Source organism: Emys orbicularis, chromosome 11 (genome assembly GCF_028017835.1).
Source record: "Emys orbicularis isolate rEmyOrb1 chromosome 11, rEmyOrb1.hap1, whole genome shotgun sequence".
Taxonomy (NCBI): domain Eukaryota; kingdom Metazoa; phylum Chordata; order Testudines; family Emydidae; genus Emys; species Emys orbicularis.
The window spans coordinates 23,401,146-23,421,236 of NC_088693.1; the positions used below are offsets into that span (position 1 = coordinate 23,401,146).

The 20,091-nt window shown below is 37.1% G+C and overlaps 1 protein-coding gene across 1 annotated transcript in view; it reads right to left on the bottom strand.

Moving 5' to 3' along the window:
• GTDC1 (glycosyltransferase like domain containing 1) overlaps positions 1–20,091 on the bottom strand; it is a 266,125-nt gene that overhangs the window by 214,389 nt on the left and 31,645 nt on the right. The window contains exon 3 of the mRNA XM_065413468.1: positions 12,813–12,881. The gene's annotated coding sequence lies outside the window, so the exon portion shown is untranslated. The remainder of the gene's footprint in view (positions 1–12,812; positions 12,882–20,091) is intronic.

Sequence of the window (20,091 nt, forward strand, 5' to 3'; positions counted from 1 at the left end):
CTTTATGTTTGACGTGCTGGACTGGAAATGAGGAGATCTGAGTTCTATTTCAGGCTCTGCTAAAAACTTCCTATATAATCTTGGGCATCTCATTAATCCTTCAAAGACTTTTGCAGGTTAGTAGCCCTACTGAAACAAACTGGAATACTCACATGCATAAAGTTAAGCATGTACTTAGTCTTTGCAGGATAAGCCATAATTTCTCTGTGTCCCAATTCACCATAATCATTCTTACCTCACAATGGTGCCGTGAGGATATATTCATTAAAGGTATACTTTCAACTTGAATATTTTGAATGAACTAATTTTTTTTTAATCAATTTTCTGGTAAATTTACCTTCAAGTAGTATGACCTGATTTTTTTAAAAGGTCTTAAAAAATTAAAAGGACTTTTCTGTTCCCTTGTTGATGCTTATAAAGGTATTTAAACAAAGAAGGAAACAACTTGCACACTGACTATGCAGAGGAAACAAAGTATATATTATTTAAGTGAAAATTAACTGCTGTTTAATTCAGAAAGTAAGCAAACTAGAAAGAGAGAAAAAAAATTGTTGCTAACTTCTATCATTTTTAGTAATCATCTTTGGTTTTACTTGTAATATATTAATTAAAACATTTTAAGATAGAAATATGATTTTCAAGTTGACTATGTTCTTTTAATGTTTCTGAAGCATTTTGATGCTACAATAGGAGCACCGCAGAAAAGTGTATAAATAAATAAAGTAATAAAGGAGGGATGGGCATTCAAAGGTGGAGGATATGTTGCAGAAAGGCATCATTCACATAAAATAGTGCTTTTTGTTCTTGCTCCTTTCTCACAAACACACACACACACACACACAAAGCTGTTCTTTCTAGTAATGGACCAAAATGCTGTCAAATATAGCAAACAGGTTACGTTTATTTAGTGCTGATTGGTGACTAATCTATTGTTTTTAAAAGCTGTTCATCAGACAATGGGTTTAAAGTCTTTTCAAAATTAAAAATAAATCATGTAAAAGTGCTGCAAGACTGCACATTTTCTCAAATCATCTTAAAGTATCTGTGGTTGACATATTTCTCAGTGCATATGGCAGGCAAGAAAGTTCCACATTAATAATAATAGTATGAATCCATGTTTTTTTCTATTCATATTTATTATTGTAAAAAATAATATATGCACACACACACTTCAAATGTGCTTTCTTTTATTGCCATGAAATCATTAACACCTTTAAATAAGATCCTACCTACCATTGCATATTAAGAGTTTTGGGCTTAGTGGATTGCAATAGACATGGTCTTCTCACTAAAGACTTTCAGACTTGTATCCCTAAAAGTTGAACTGATTTCAAATAGACAATCAGGCTTCATGTTCCACAAAAATAAGCAGAGATGCACCAGATATTTCCCTCTGTGCTGGGAAGTTATGAATATGGGAGTCTGTCATAGGACATTCCAGATTGCAACATACTCAGCAGGTAAGGAGAACTCTAATGGAAAAGGACTTATGCTCTACAACTGATCCTGGAATCAAGAAATATGAGATCAGAGATAGACAGCAGAGGTATATCCCTGCCACTCAAAACAAGAAATTACTGGTCTCTTGCTCATGGCTCCAGCTTAGCATTCCTATTATCAAGATGGAATGCAGTGACTGTGGTTTTGCGGGGGCTTGGTTTGAGCCTCCATTTCTGGAAATATTCCTCCATGGTATTTAGGTCCCCATTCAAGGTGGACTCTATGTCGCTGAAGGTGGCTGCTTGTCTTGCAACTTCAACTCTCATGAAGCTTGGAAAGCCGAATGGAGTTCACAAGAAGTCACAAATAAATACCTTTGAAAGACCTGATGCAGAAGATCCCTGGTTTTGATCTCCCGCGAAACTCATGGGCAACCCTAAACTGCATCTGCACAAATCATGGCAGATGCGGATACTTGCTGCACAAATGGAAAATTAAAGACTCTCCAATGTGCAGCTGTGGTCTCCCAGAACAGACCATGGAACATAACTCAATACACGATTCACAAATACAAAGGAGGCATCACAGTGATACAGTCCACTTCTCCTGATGCAATTATCTGGCTTAACCATCTGAATGTAAAATTATAGTTGTTCTCTACATCAGCCACACTAGCAAGGGAAGCATTTTTTTATCCACTGCAAGGCGATCCTCAGTAGCAAACATCCTGACCAAGCTCAGAAGAGAAAGAGACTTATAACTCGAATAGTTCTGTTCTGGATGAATTAGATATGACTCAAAACCCTGCCAAATGAGGCTGCCATCATGCTGAGAGTGTGGAAATAGATGATTACTCAGAAGCAGGGCACCTTTTTCCTTCTCAGCCCAAGACATTCTGGTTCCCAGAAGTCTGTCCAAAAGGACTTAAAACTGTAAATATGAAAAGTGTGCACTGTGGTGCAGACAGGCCCATGAGGACTCCTGTTGATTTTCCTCTTTGTTTGTCTGTCTCTAAATTAACCAGCCAATCATCCAGCCGTCATTCATCACCTGTCCACATGCCAACTATGTGGAAGCTTTACTACATATACTTGGCATGAATAGATATTTGACTTTTTATATGGAGAAGAATAAAGCCTTAAAGTCCTCCAGTGCTTTATTTCTTTTGACACTAACTCAGTAAACAATGCTATCATCAAAAGAGCCATGTTTAAATTGTTATACGCTTCCATTTCTAACTGTTAACCTGGCAGTCCTGCAGTTAGGTGATGTCATTGTTCAAGTTATCGAATATGTGGTGACCTTGGTTATAACCTCAGTTCTAAAAGCAATGCAACCAGCTACAAGAGCCGAGTGGCCACTCTGGAAAAGACCTGAGGTGCCAAGGTGTACTACTAAATTAAAATCTCTGCTGAATGTTCAATGGCAATAAAAAAAAAACCCACAATGAAAATATTAGCAGCATAAGAATGGGAAAGAAAAGAATAGTGAAAAATAATGCCATTATTGAAATCAATGATATGCCCTCACTTGGAATACTGTATTCAGTTCTGATCATCCTAACTCAGGGGTTCTCAGACTGGGGGTCGGGACCCCTCAGGGGGTCGTGAGGTTATTACACGGGGGGGGGGGGTCGCGAGCTGTCAGCCTCTACCCCAAACCCTACTTTGCTTCCAGCATTTATAATGGTGTTAAATATATAAACAAGTGTCGCACTCAGAGGCTTGCTATATGAAAGGGGTCACCAGTACAATAGTTTGAGAACCACTGCCCTAACTCAAAAGAGATTTAAAAAAACAGAAAAAGAAGGATTCAGATATGAATAATAAAAAATACTAGAGTAAAGGAAATATTTCCATATGAGGGTGAGAAAAGACACCGACAGAGGGTCCTGTGGCACCTTTAAGACTAACAGAAGTATTGGGAGCATAAGCTTTCGTGTGTAAGAACCTCACTTTTTCTTGCATCTGAAAAAGTGAGGTTCTTACCCACGAAAGCTTATGCTCCCAATACTTCTGTTAGTCTTAAAGGTGCCACAGGACCCTCTGTTGCTTTTTACAGATTCAGACTAACACGGCTACCCCTCTGATAAAAGACACCGAAAGACTCCTACTGATTAATTTAGATAGGAGATTTATAAAGAAGAGATAGGACTGAGGTACATAATCTAATGTATGACACAGAGAGGGTAAATTAGGCACTCCTAATATGAGATGACATGGGGAGATTAAATGAAATTTAAAAGCAACAAATTTAGAATTTATACAATGCATAATAAGCCTGTTGAACTCACTGCCACAAGATATCGCTGAGGCCAAGAGTTTAGAAGGACTTAAAAAAGGATCAGATTTTATAGTAATAATTAGATCACCACAAAATCAGAGAATAGGAATTTTTAAAAAGCCTATAAACCAGGGGTCGGCAACGTTCGGCACGCGGCTCGCCAGGGTAAGCACCTGAAAATTGATTTACCTAAACTGCTACAAAACCTTGCATAGCACTCTTGTTTTGAGTGGTTTATTTCAGCTTAAATTAAGCTGGTAAGGAGTCAACCTAAACTAAATTGAGATGACTGTCTACACAAAGTTTTATGCTGGTTTAATTAAATCAATTCAGAAAGACACCTTTAATTAAACTGGTCCTAGTTTTTGTGTATATGGAGCCTTAAACAGACTCATAGATAAGCCCTAAAATGATTAGTGCCGCAGAAATTTTTGGAGTGGGCATAAGAAGCACTATGCTCAAAAATTCAACTTTTGGAGGAAAATTAGTAGTTTTAAACTACCACTCCTTTTGGTTAAAATATCTCTAACAATAGATTACATGAGAGTTAGTTTACTTAGATTGGATTGTGAAGGAATACATGAAAGACAAAATCCTCAGCACAATTAGAAGTCATTTTGCTTTCTTACTGCTATCTTTTTATCTTATTTTTATCTAAAAGATCCTGTTGCTTTACAAAATTACTGAACTATCTTGTGACACCGATGTTAGGTGTGAAATTTATTTATTGTCAACTGTTTGAAAGGGAGAATGATGGCTCTAGATTAAGAACAGGAAGGACAACAAGACAGTACCAAGAGTAAAATTCAGAATTAAGTGTGGAACTGAGTAATATTGTAGACAGTAACAATATCAAAAAGGGCCAGATATCTAACTGCTACGTTATTATCTAAATTTTATTAATTTTGCTTTACTGTTGAAGTGTGAATCAACGCTTCCCCATGTTATCTCAATGGGCAGTTCCCAAATAACCATGCCTTTTCTTTACATAGGTCATATGCCAAAACAATTACAAATACCCACAAACCAATCTGACTTTTATTAAAATGCTTTTTAGATTATTTTTTTCATGGAGACCAAAATATACAAATTTGGGTGCTTAAAGTTAGGCATCTACATCCAGACTAAGACACTTAATTCATAGGCAGTCAAATTTTCAGAGGCACCAACCATGCATAACTTCCACTCAATCCAATGAGAGGTGCAACTCTTCTTTTCTGAAAATCAGGCCACAGGTATGTAAACATGGATTTAGATGCCTAATTTTAGACATTCTATTTTGAATATTTTAGCTGTATTTCTTGCTGCCCTTGTTTTTTTCTTTCAATTGTGTGATATTTGTGAGCTTGGTGAGATTTCTTTGAAAAACAAAACAAAGTTGTGAGCTTGGATAACAGGTACAGTTGGGTCTTCTCATACACTCAAAGCTCCACTTTTTCATCTTCTAAAACATAAATTCATATGATCATCTAACAACTATTTACTTCACACCAAACCAGATATCTCCCTAAAGCCTACCAATATAGCCTCTAGGCATATTTCTAAAATAAAAGCACTGGATCTATGTATACTTAAAATTTGCATATTAAAGGAATGAATCAACTGTCACAGAAGTAGTAGTATAGTATCCAGTGATTGCTTACCTCTTAGCACAATTAAAAATTCATCTATGTATCTATTTTATGAAAAAAATCTAACTACGATAACAAATTATATTTACTTTCCAAATTGTACTATCAGAGGTGCTACTGATATTCAAGTCATTCTAAACCTTTATAAGCAATTAACATATTGGACATTTTAATAGGACACAGCGGGGCAGAGAATTAGTTGTCTATATAAACCAGGCCTAGGTGATAGCGGATGATAGCCTATACTATTTGCATAAATATTTTCTTTATTCCTGCTTAGAGGTTAATGAAATTGTGTAGCATTTCTATCTGTTTTTTTTTTTCTGGTAAATTATGTTATATCCTACTTTATACATTTACAGAATTAAATCATATTAAAATAAAACAACTGTCTTCATATTTCAGCTAATTTTTACTGCATTCTTCTTTTAACACCCTCACTACAAGTAAAACTACTGTTGTCTATTGTAACCCATAACTAGCATCTTGAAAAAAAGGCAAATTATAGGGCTTCAAACAAGAGCTATGTTAGAAGAAGAAATCTTCTTTTTTTCCTGGCACCACAGCAGGTCTGTAGCTTGCTGATTTTTTTTAAATCAGCTTTATATACTGGCTGTGTATTTATTTGTAAGCTTTCAGCGAATATCAAATTATATTTAAAATTAGTGAATTCAGCCAAATCAAGTTTTGAAATAAAAACTGCAGAGTTGGTTGCAGTACAACAGAAGACATAGCTTAATACTGTAATTAGAGAAACTACAGAAAAAATAGCTAGCAGTGTTCCAAGAGAAAAGTGGTTGTGTCCACATCATCACTTAAAAACCATTTTGATTCAAACATCTTTAGTGTAATTCCAGTGAATGCAAAGGAATTATCCCAGGATGAATTTAACCCTTTATGTGCTAATGCAACTGAATTAATTGAGGTTGCTAAGAAGTTCTTCAAAATCACTACAGAAAGATGGTACTACCAATATTCGTTACACTATCTGTAGCACCAAGAAGAAAAATATGTTGATTATTAGGGAAAAAGAAAATGACTTAGCCAAAATCTATGAAAACATACTTCCAGTGATCACTCTCATCACGGCTGGGTTCTGGGGGATTTGTGTGTATTAGCTGGGGGGGCACTGCAGGTGGACTCAGGGGGCGGGGGTTGTGGGTGTCTGGCCACCTGACTGGGCTCTGGGTTGGGACAGGGGCAGAGAAACAGGAACTGGATTGTCATAGGGGTTTCTTTAACTCTCTACTCCTGGGGGAATTTTTGTGTGTCTTTATTGTTCCAGACATACTTGCTCACAGGTATTTTGAAATAAATTACCAAAATAATTGAAACTGGTGTGATTATGTAATGTTATTTTGACAAAAAGTTGCAGAATTTTAAAATATTGTGCCCAGAATTTTTAGGCACAGAATGCCCCCAGGAGTAGTTATACATCTATATCTTCTACTAATCTACTGCATATACTACACTGGTAATACAGCCTCAAACAAATCTTTTTGTGCTATGGTCTTTTTCTAAAGGATATCTTTGCAACCTACCCTAATTTGTTGGCTGATTTATTTATTTTGGGGAAAAGATACCTCCTACAGATGTTGAAAGAATTGTCCAGCTATACTTAGAACTAACCATAACTCCTCTTCCCTATATCAGCTTAATTAAGCAAATAGTCATAGGGCTTGTCTACACTGGCACTTTACAGCGCTGCAACTTTCTCGCTCAGGGGTGTGAAAAAACACATCCCAAGCACAGCGAGTTTCAGTGCTGTAAAGTGCCAATGTAAACAGTGCACCAGCGCTGGGAGCCACACCTCTCGTGGAGGTGGGTTTTTTAGAGAGCTGGGAGAGCTCTCTGCCGTGACTACACAAGCCAAGTTAAAGCGCTGCCGCAGCAGCACTTTAGCATTGCCAGTGTAGACTAGCCCTTGGTTGCCACTCCCTCTTCCAAATTGACTCACCGTAGAATTCTCCTCCCATCCTTAGAAATCAGTGAAGATTGTCTGACCTGACATTAGAGTCTATACATCTCTCTGCTCTCACTTTTCCTAATATATGTTTTTAATGTAATTTTCTAATGAGAAGAAATTGTTAAGTGTTTTCATCCCCAACAGGATTGTTTTTGTCTGACATAACACAATAAAGAGGAGCATCCACGTTAGGTTTATTTTGTGTTAACATCCCTCCAGTCAAGAAGAGGATTTTGACCCCTCAAAGTCCCAAATAAGCCAATGTAGAAAATCACCCTATAGATCATCACCAGTAGCTATCAGATAATCTTTTGAAATGACTAGCCTCTCCCAAGAGCCACTCTTAATGATATTTACAAAGACCTGTAATGAAAACACTAAGGTTTGTTTTAGGGACAATTACAGTAGCACAATAATTACTTAAATGAGTTGCAATAATCAATACTAAAGCAACACTAATATTCTAAAATGTACATAGTTTAAATCTCCTGAAATAAAAATGGATGTTTCATACATAAACTAGTAATTAATATGATTCATAATTCTCAACTATTGCTTTATAAAACATACCGTAAGTGCACACTATATAATAGGTTGTCACATCACATGAAATGTTCAGGAAAAATGTCTATTCTAGTCAGATATCGTCTATCAACTGAAGTAGAAAACATATGATCTGAATATCTACGAAATAAGTAGCACAGGGGTCGGCAACCTCTGGCACACGGCTCGCTAGGGTAAGCACCCTGGCGGGCCGGGCCAGTTTGTTTACCTGCCGCGTCGGCAGGTTCAGCCAATTGCGGCTCCCACTAGCCGCGGTTCGCCGTCCCAGGCCAATGGGGGCTGCAGGAAGCAGCGCGGGCAAGGGATGTGCTGGCCGCGGCTTCCCACTGCCCCCATTGCTCTGGGACAGCGAACCGCGGCCAGTGGGAGCCGCGATCGGCCGAACCTGCCGACGCGGCAGGTAAGCACCCTGGCGAGCCGCTGCCAGAGGTTGCCGACCCCTGAAGTAGCATATCAGATACCCACAAGATGTGAGCAACTTCTACCGCTGCAGGCTATCTTGACATTAGGTACTTTACTACTTTTAATGACCAGCATCCTATGAACATTAAACAACCAAGATCACATTCAGTGATTGAAATATGACATTGTTTTTTGATAGTTTGTTAATGTTTATTATTAATATTGGAGTAGAAGTTAGCACTTAAAATATTCTGAAGAACCAACCTTATTTTTGTGTTTAAATCACTGAAGGTGCCATGCAAACCCCTTTGGGCTAAGTGCCCTCATCAAAACATCTTATAGGTACATTAAAAATTGAATGAGCATAAACAATTCCAACAGAGCAGAGCTTGAGATGGTATTGCAGTGATCTTTGCCTTTCATAAATATCAACACTTGGGACAGTGGGCATGGGAATAAGAGCAACTAATTATTGTACTTTGCTTAAGGGCACGCATGGTGTTCACTGCAGGTATCTCTATTGCTGCTTTTTGCCTAATGTATTGCTTCTGAAAGACTTCCACTGTAACGACTTGCTGATATACTCTAAAGCATTTCTAGTATACCAAACTGCTTTATATTCAGAAAGAAATACACTGTAACTTCTGAAAGATGTTGCTAAAAAGGAAACAGCAGTTGGGAAACTGTATATGGCATACAAGTGAATAGTATCAAATTACATCTAAGAGACAAATTAAATTGTAATGGTGATACTTATTGCAGAGACTGTTTTTTGATGAAAATATTTATTTTTTTCTAAACAGCAGATAAAAAGAAGTCATATGTAATTAATAATATCTTGTTATGGCAAACAGTTTCAATCTTTGATTTTGCACTATTATCCAAGCTATTAGCTTGATGTCTGCTTAGAAAACAATATTAATTCACAATTTGCATACATATATTTTTATACTGATGCTATTAAAAAACTGGTTTGGGGGGTCTTGGGGACTTTGGTTGGTTGTGTGGTTTTCTTTTATTGGGTTGTTTTTGCAATTTCCATAAAACGAATTTCTCTAAATACGATAATGATTTGTAATTACTAAATACTTCAGTCTAGTGAATAGTTTTATACTGATGTTAAATGTTTCTTCTCTGATATATACACAAAATATGGGCCACGTTACTGGGTCTGGCTGAGCTGGGATCAGTACAGAACCTGGATGGAGGGAGGAAGAAAAGTAAGCCATTTTGCTAATGCCCTGATTCCCAGAATGATTTAGAAGAGCCTAATAGCGGCTCTAAATTATGCCAACAGAAATGGTCATTGAAGAACAAGCCCACTGGCTGGAGCACAGAGCATGGTTTCAGCCTGTCTCCTACGTTAGCTTTAGGCCACCATGGGATGCGACAGGGAAGCCCACAACTGCCACTCTGGGGCAGTATTAAGTCTCCTTTGCACTACTGGAGCAGTGCAAAGACAATTAAACCTAGGCTGAGAATCTGGGCCAATAACAATTTAAACAGCTTTCATCCCCTCACATTTTAGACCCTGAAAGATCCATCAAAACATAAGAGTGACCATACTGCGGCAGACCTAAGGTCCATTTAGCCCAGTATCCTGTCTTCCAACAGTGGCCAATGCCAGGTGCCCAAGAGGAAATGAATAAAACACCTATTCCAGCTTCTGGCAAACAGAGGGTAGGGACACCATCCCTGCCCAACCAGGCTAAAAGCTATGGATGGATCTAGCCTCCATAAATTTATCTAGTTCTTCTTTTAACTCTGTTATAGATGTGGCCTTCACATCATCCTCTGGCAAAGAGTTCCACAGATTGACTGTACATTGTGTGAAGAATTACTTCCTTTGTTTGTTTTAAACCTGCTGCCTATTAATTTTATTTGGTGACCCCTAGCTTTTCTTTAATAAGGAGTAAATAACACTTCCTTATTTACTTTCTCCACACCAGTCGTGATTTTATAGACCTCTATCATATCCCCCCTTAGTCGTCTCTTTTCCAAACTGAAGAGTTTTATTAAACTCTCCTCATAATCTCCTCTGTCTCAAATACTTTATAAACTATAGTCTCAATCCTGCAAAAATGTCCCATCATGCTTAGTCTCATTGACTTCAGTCATCAGCAGATTAAGACAGGAATTGAAGAAGAATATCATTAACCTATCATTATGAAACTGCAGAGGGAAATTTCATGTAGGAATTACCCAAATTGGAATATGCCCAACAAATACGGTTCATGGGCCCAAGGCATCATAGGAGCTTTAGTAGCTACAAATAGTCAAGACTTTGGGTTATATCTCATCAGGAAGACAGCACCTTTAGCGCTACGATGACCATTAATGCACTGCAGAGGCACTGATTCAAAACTGATCCAGGACGGAAGAATGCCATATATCAAATCACCACCACTTCCAGTAGCAACCAGGGTTTTCTTCGAGGTCTCCTATCCAAGAAGTGACCAAGCACATGCCTATTCAGTTTGTGATCAGATGTGATTACCGTTTGAGGTGCTATAATCATAAGCAGTGTGTCCAATATCCGTGTAAGGAACTAAAATATCCCTAACTTTGATTCGCAGAATCCTTTTGTTGCTGCCTCACCAAGATATTTTTATTTTCACTGTTCTTATTTTTCAGAAAATCAATCCAAATACTCTGAGAAGTTAATAAATTAAAATATAGATTTTAATTGCTAACAGTTATTAAAATGAATTTTTCCTCTTTATATTTATTTTAGGAATCAGATTTATTAGATATAGAAATAACATTTAAAAAAAAAATCTTAAGATTTAGCAGTCATGTATTTTGACTATAGTTATAATTACTTTCTAAGGTAATGGCTAAACAATCCTGCTCTCGATTGCACTAGTACAAACCTGGGCTAATTTCACTGACTTCATACAAGTTACCTAAGATTTACACCAGTTTAAGTGAAAGCAGAAGTGGCCCAATAAGTCTAACTGGATATTTTCCATATTAAAAGACTCAATTTTTAAACTAATAAACCTTATGCTCATTTCTTGATTTAAAAGGTTGGTGTGACTGGTAAACTGTAGTTTCAATATTAGAAATAATGAGGTAGCACAAACTCAAGAAATGCAAACTTCCTGAGCAAAACCAACAAGCTCTCGAGATATTATTTTGCAAAGCTTTTTGATTATTAACTATTTCCTCACTGAATGATTACAGTTTTTGTCATTTGGATTCAAAGGTACAAAAGAATGCTGATTAAAATAAGAACTCTTTAGAGATAGGAAACAATTTTCCATGTAGTTTTCAGCCAGTGCCCCCTTAACAATGACTTTCAGAAGTTGACATAAATATTATTGTAAAAATATAACATAAAAAAGCAGTAGCGATGTTCTGTAAACAGCATTAGCTCGTCAGCAAATAGCTTTTGTATTGGAAGGATCAGACAACATATGTAGCTTTAAATTCAGTCCATCTTCCTCGGATACAGCCTGACCTGTTTTTACTCATTCTGCAGTGTGAAAACACGGTAACACAGAGATGTGAATGAGTATGGATGACTATGACCAATCATGGAAACTATTACTTAAGTGAAAAGTCCTTATTCACACAAGCAAGGATTCCAATGGTCCTACTTGCATGAATGGCTTTAGTGGGACTACGAACATGAATAAGGTTTTACAAGATTAGACTATGTTTGTACAATGTCATATATACCAATGCCCCTATCGACAAACATTTATTAATGTAACTTTATGGAGAAGAATAGTGTCACTGAACTCAGTAAGAATACTCACATAAAATTATTCATATGTGTAAGTAAGTATTGCAGGATGTGGCCCAAGCTTTCTAAGTCAAAGTACAATTTCTTTGTATGTGATAGAGTACAAGCCGTAGGTGCTAAGTCTGCTGCATCTTTGACCCCGCATAAAGTCTTTGTATTTCCCGGGTGCTGTTAACATAAAACTTGCAACAGGATTAGAAAGAATGTTCTCTTGCTTATTGTGCTGAAATTCTCTGGTACACTGTTTAACTGAAATGCACAGTTATTCAGAAGGATTTCAGAAACAGAGGTTTGGAATATTTTTCCATAAATGTAAATTTATTCTATTAACACTAGATCTCTTTACACAGATGTAGGGCCCTAATGGCGCAGGCCTTACAAAGAACCAAAAATGTTTTTTGAGTTTCAGTGGACTAGACTGAGCACAATTAACAACAGTTGCACATGTGAGTAAATGTAGTAGGCAGTTGATACTTAAACTTGGGAATATTATGTAAATATTATAAAGGCAGAGATGCCTAGAAAGAAACCATAATCTAGCTACTTTGATTTCTATGATTCAGTACAATGTGACTACAAAATACAATTTAAATGAACAACATCTAATTTAATTAAGTTAAACACCACATAAGAAAAAAATCTGCAAGACTCAGTCATCCCTTTTTGCTAGTAAGTGTAAGTAGCCATTTTGATCCCATTAACACAGCTTTGAGATGGATGATGTTCACCTGAAACAGTAAGTCTGAAATAACAAACAAAACGTGAACTTCCTTACTTTGTTTCAGTTTTGGTATATGCAAAGCATGAACACAAAAATACTTCATTTTCTTCCACTTCTGGTTTTCTATTAAAAAGAAAATTAAAGACATTTAATTTTCCCTCCAAATATATTAAATGATCAGAAATATACAATCATGGATGTTTTTATGGAAAAAAATCGCTTGCTAAACAGTTAGCTGGGGACAAACCTAGCTAAACCAGAAAGCTCCTATTTTAACAAATATAGGCCCTGAGCCTGCAGATGTTTGCAAGATTTGGGCCAAAGTATATATGGTTTGTGTTCTTCTGCTCCATTAATGGTAATGGAAGTCTACAGGGTTCTCCATCCTGATGTTACCAAAATATATGTGGCTCCTCTTTTGTGTACTATTTCAGAGAAAGTCAACACAGAGACACTCATGCAGCTATATCAAAAAGATGTTCTTTTTCTTAAAATTTATGTTGGGATCCTAGCAATTCATCTGCCTCCATAAAATGTTTACAGTTTCAATTTCTATGGGGAGCCCAGCAGGCTTCAAATATTGAAGGGCAGTTCTTATTGTCAAAACTGTCAGTTTTACAATGATAGCTTCATTTTTACGACAGTTTCACAAAGAATATATATATTCCAGTTGCCAATAAATAAGTGTACTATAAAAAAAGCCGAACACCAACGAATGAGAATTTGCTCTGGGATCTTGCCACTTTAAATTATACAGTTAGCTTTCATTAACTCTGTTTAATACTGCTGCAATTCCTTAAAAACAAAAATACAAATTAAACCATGAAAATGCAAAATAATGTTGTTGATAACCTTCACACCAGTAAACAGCTTTTTCATATCATGAGTTTAAGAAGACTTCAGCTTCTTTCAACCCAGATATGGTTCAAATGGTCTTGTAAAAGGAGGTTCTTTAAATTCACAATTTCAAAACTCCTTTCCTCTTTAGGCCTGCTCCTTCCAGATGCAAAACTCCACCCTAACACAAAATGAACAGCATTGCCTAGTGAACCAGTTATAGTGCTTTAGAACCACCATACGCAGATTCTGGTTCAATTTCTGGTCTCTCACTCCACAGGCTAACGGGGGTAAGAGCTCTGCTGAGACCGCATGTTTTTAGGGGAGAGTCTACTTCACCTCTTTGACCTCTCTGGCTGGTTAAATAAATGATGCTGGTGGGCTGTCTGGTGTCACTGACAGGAAGATGGTGGCTGGGAAACAATCTAGGGAATCCTCACGAGTTCATTAAGCTCTGGACAACTCTTGTGAGACATTAAATATACTGTTCTAAGTTGCAAGCTTTTCACTTTCACCTGCCTATACATAAATAAAAAAGCCAAAATAGCCTCTCCCGGATCTGGATAACATTCCTTTGTGCAATCCCCCATGCCACTCTATTGCCAGCATAGACCCTGATCCAGAAAAGCACTTAAACACATGTATAACTGTAAGCACATGAGTAGTCCTGTTGAAATCAATGGGAAAATTCACATTCTTAAATTTACATGTGCATAAAAGCTTTGCTGGATCCAGGCCCTAATGAGCTTGATGGCTCTGAGGGGTTGTTACTCCAATTAGAAATTCTGGCCAACATTTCTATAGCTCCAACTCTTTCCTAGGAAAATATTTGATATAGCTACATCTCATTTGTCCTCAAAAATATGAAAAGTATTTCTTTAAAAGGTGTGTCAAAACAGTGATTTAATGAGCTGACATACTGGAAATCACCTAAAATTAATAATTAACTGTTTACCAGAATCATGTTAAATTTCCAGTGGATACTATTCAAATTAAAATTGTCAGAAAAACCTGAAAAAGAACATAGTGTATAAGCCTATATATAAACATACATATACATACACAAGTGTCTATAAAGCACCAACACTTGTTTTACATCTGCCTTTACTTTGAAATGGGGAAAGCCCGTGTTACACCTCTTTGAAAAAATTAAACAAATCTTCCCCCACACCTCAGCCTCTTCCAAAACCAAAGTGCAGCATGACATTTGCTGCATGCACTTTCAATATACGCCTTACAAGCGCGTGGTAAATGCCTTCTTTTTAGAGATGATGCAAATTACAGGTATGCAGATGGAAATGCTAAAATGTGTTCTAGTTTCACTCTCAAAAGTACTCTTGAGACTGCAACCACATGATTCAAAACTATTTGTACTCCTTACTTCTGACACTTAAACACATTCTCTTACTCTGCTTGCACAAAGACAGCATAAAGAAATGAAAAATATGCTTTTCCCATAAGTTTTAAAAGAAAACATATTTTAATCATTTGTTAGATAACAAGCATCTATAACTTAAAAGCTAAAACAGCTGACCAGAACTTGTGTGTTCTTCCTTTTGTACTTTCCTGTTTGAGCTATACTTTCAGTATAATACCAAAAACAAAAAAAACAAAAACAGATTTAAAAAAAAATTTTTTTTCAAAAAATAAGAGACTCCTACTTCATAACATAAGGTTTTCATTAGATTTTAAGCAAATGTTAAAAACAAAATAGATTCAATTTAAAAATCTGATCTTAGCATTTACTTTTGTACCCTTTTCACAAAGGGGTTTAAATATATAGATCACTCATATGTACAAATTCTGAAGTTTTAGAAATTACACTCAAAATAATAATATTTATCAGATACTATATGATGTTGTATATGTTCAAAGCACTACAAACTGTAATTAATCTACACAACATTCCTGTGAAGTAGGCAGGTGAGTATTATTACAGATAGGATATTTAAAGATTCAGTACCAGGCACAGGAAGGTGAAGTGGCTTGCCCTTACAGTGAGCCAATGGCACAGCCAGTATTAGAACCCATGAGTTCCTCGGTTCCTCAAATTCTATCTAAAGTTCTCTAAAGATGTCCACGCAGTGTGCAGAGGCGGTCAAAAAAGCAAACAGGATGTTAGGAATCATTAAAAAGGGGATAGAGAATAAGACTGAGAATATATTATTGCCCTTATATAAATCCATGGTTCGCCCACATCTCGAATACTGTGTACAGATGTGGTCTCCTCACCTCAAAAAAGATATTCTAGCACTAGAAAAGGTTCAGAAAAGAGCAACTAAAATGATTAAGGGTTTAGAGAGGGTCCCATATGAGGAAAGATTAAAGAGGCTAGGACTCTTCAGTTTGGAAAAGAGAAGACTAAGGGGGGACATGATAGAGGTATATAAAATCATGAGTGATGTTGAGAAAGTGGATAAGGAAAAGTTATTTACTTATTCCCATAATACAAGAACTAGGGGTCACCAAAAGAAATTAATAGGCAGCAGGTTTAAAACAAATAAAAGGAAGTTCTTCTTCACGCAGCGCACAGTCAACTTGTGGAACTCCTTACCTGAGGAGGTTGTGAAGGCTAGGACTATAACAATGTTTAAAAGGGGACTGGATAAATTCATGGTGGCTAAGTCCATAAATGGCTATTAGCCAGGATGGGTAAGAATGGTGTCCCTAGCCTCTGTTCGTCAGAGGATGGAGATGGATGGCAGGAGAGAGATCACTTGATCATTGCCTGTTAGGTTCACTCCCTCTGGGGCACCTGGCATTGGCCACTGTCGGTAGACAGATACTGGGCTAGATGGACCTTTGGTCTGACCCAGTACGGCCTTTCTTATGTTCTTATGTTCACTATACCACATTGCCTTTCACTTACATAGAAAAAGAACACAAGATTAAAAGATTTTTTTTTTATTTTTGAAATCTTATTCTAGAAAGAAATGTCAGTAATAGTCTGGGTAGTACAGAAAGGCATGGAAGTTTAGGTCAAGAATTGGTCGACATTTTAAAATTCTGCCCATCTCTCATTGCCTTGGGCCTATCTGAAAAAGGACATTACAAAAATGATCTGTGGGTGGTGACCATCTGCAGTTATGTGACTCTGCACTTCAGGATTGAATGCAAAATCAGCACAGTATTTTATTGAATTATTGATTATCAGCTAAAACACACTATGCTTTGTATACTTAAGAAACTAATCTCAGTCAGCATTTACCACGGAACATTTGATATGCTGGAAAGCATGAACCAGTAAATGTAAAGACATGGATAGGCAGAAATTCAGCATGAAAGGAAAGCATAACTTCTCTTGTCTTTTAGAGAACCTCTACAACAAATAATTATGTACTTATTTACCATATGACAGGTATCAGTGCTTTGTATGAGATATTATGAAGTTACACAGTTGCCTAATGGAATGCATTCCTCCAACAATAAAGCACAACATGTCAAAGAGATATCATGAACAATAGGAGATTTGAGCTTATAATTTAGCTGGGCCTCACAACCACATGATGAGGGAAAGTTCACAACGTTATCAGGGTTGCAGATAAAAGGGTTTACCTACCAGGATGTGTGTTTTAAAAATACACAAGGAAGAGGAAGCTGGTCATTGGCAAGGAAGGAGATGAACCGGGCCCACAGAACCCAAAGGTAGTCCTGTCTCTGTTCTATAAACTAGCCATGTCTATCACTAGTACAGTGCTTCTCAAAGTCGGGCCGCTGCTTGTTCAGGGAAAGCCCCTGGCGGTCCAGGCCAGTTTGTTTACCTGCCGCGTCCACAGGTTCGGCCGATCACAGCTCCCACTGGCCGCGGTTCGCCGCTCCAGGCCAATGGGGGCTGCAGGAAGGGCGGCCAGCACATCCCTCGGCCCACGCCGCTTCCCGCAGCCCCCATTGGCCTGGGATGGTGAACAGCGGCCAGTGGGAGCCGCGATCGGCCGAACCTGCGGACGCAGCAGGTAAACAAACCGTCCCAGCCCACCAGGGGCTTTCCCTGAACAAGCGGCGGCCCGACTTTGAGAAGCACTGCACTAGTATATTAGTTATTGTGCTCCACATGGTAATATTTCATAGCAAATCATTTAATTGTGGCTTGCACTGTATGAAACTAAATATGATAGTCACTTTTGAAAATGTTACCTAAGTGACTAGGAGCCTACAACCAATTTTCAAAAGTGATTTAGGGACTTGGGATCCTAAATCACATTGACTTTCAGTATTATTCATCTCTGTAAGAAGGGTTAAACAGTTATGGTAAAAAGTGTATTGCATGTAATATTTTATGTTTCATCAATACTGTAAATATATTTGATCTGTTTTCAATTTTTTTTTATATACTCACATCAAGCACCTCCCTTGGCCGGGCCTGTGAAAACAATGGAACAGAACTGATCACCATCAGCTCTATGCCACCTAGAGATTCTCCTATGTCAGTGAAAATTGCAGCTGGCCATTTAGACCCTGTTTTAAGGATATTTTGTGCTACCAAAGCACCCTAAGGTTTTTGTACTTTGTCCTTGCCCCAAAGAACTTACAATTTTGACAGGACACAAGAAATGAGGGAAAGAAACAGATCAAAAAGTGGGGAGGAAGGAGAGACAAGGACAAGGGAACAATAACAACGATACAGTTACTCAGTAAGGCATGTGTATATTTTGAGGATTCTATAAGGTTTGGATTTTTTTAAACATAGTAAACCTCACATCTTATCGACAAGATATCAGAAGTGAAAATTTAGTTGGTATATGAATTATTTAAAATATTAATTATGAACTAAATAAATAAATTTAACCACTTGGGTATTTACATTATTTGAGTGTGCTCGACTTGGTTTTATCAAATTATTTGAAGATAGTTCCTTCTGCTACTGCTTACATCATCTGCAGAGTTTGCGATACATCTATGTGCCAAAACCATCTTAAACCTATCCACGGTTGATGATAAATAAAATACTACCTATAAATCTGCAGACACCACACTGTGTGGATATTTTCCTAAGCATGTAATTAATTATCAAAAGTATGAAACACTGAACCCTAAAAAAGAAAAAGAAAATAGCACATTCACAAACTGGACTTTTAAAAACACTTTAAAAACACTGTATTAACAATTTCCTTTTCTCATATTTGGCCTTGCTATCTCACATTATGACACATTGTCACTGAGAAGGATCAGATCAGATAGATTTTCCTACATTAGTTATGGCATGGCATAATGTCCTTGATTAATCACATCAAGGCAAAATTTTACATTATCAAAAACCCCATTTTTTTCTTTGAACCACAAGATGTGTGTGCATTTTGTATATTTACATGGCATAGCATGCAAGATTAAGTGTTGGAGGATTATTATTTTTGTCTCATTTCTGAGGAAGGTGTGTTTAAAAACAGCTAAACTATTCCACAAAATTAGATTTAAAATATATCAGCAGAAAATTATTCAATCTATAAAGAAGTTAATATAACAAATATTAGTTGTGCTGGTATATTTCTAATATTGACTTTTAAGGTCTTGATAATTTCATAATGTACTACACAAATGTCTCTGTTAACATTCCTTTTTCCATTTCATGTAATTTCTAAAATCTTTTAAGCTATTTTATTTACAAGATTTTATATATACAATGTCAATATAGTCTTGATGGGCTGAGTCAAATGCTGCAGGTCAATTAGGATGTCAAAATGAAATGAAAGTATGTCAAAATAAGCTGCATAGCATTTATAAATATGCTATACGTAAAAATTATGTGTGAGAGCTACAGAAGCTGTTAAATGTGGAGTTGTAAGCTTTTCTTGGAGTCAAAGAGATAACCCTAGCTGTTGTACAAATATTACCAGTGGAGTAGCTTTTTAGCTCCCTGAGAATGTCCACTGCTTTGGGGATAATAATTTCTAAGCTTTCATCAAAATACTGCGAGAAATTTGGGTTACATACATTACAAATATATGCAAATAAAATTCACAAAATCTGAACACTTCATCTTGATTGGGATATGCGGAAAGAAACACTGACATAGGGACAGATTTTAAAGCAGAAAGCCACAGTTTTATTAAACTTTAACGGATAATTTCTCCCCACCAAAAAATACCAAATATTTACTTGGATCCAGAATGGTGTTAAATTGCCTCCATGCCAAATAACCAATATTCAGGATTGGCCCCATTCAGCCTAGCCGCTAGGATTCAGCCTACCTCCTAGGATTCAGCCCACCTGTGAGTCCTCTGATTCTGTCTCAAAAGGGGGGAAATGAGGGTATACATGAAGACCATCTCAGTCTTCAAAAACTTAAGGTTTCCCTTCCTTCCTATAGGCCATTAAATAAGTGCTGAAACAAGGGGTGCTCCTGCACCCCCTGGCTTTAAGTGTTTTCCATCATATACAGGGTTTACAGTTGGGTTCAATGGCTCTCGGCATCCCGATTATACAAATTGTTCCAGCACCCCTGGGCCATTAGGTCTACCAGTCATCTCTTGGGTTCATCACTCATGCTTATCTCTGGGAG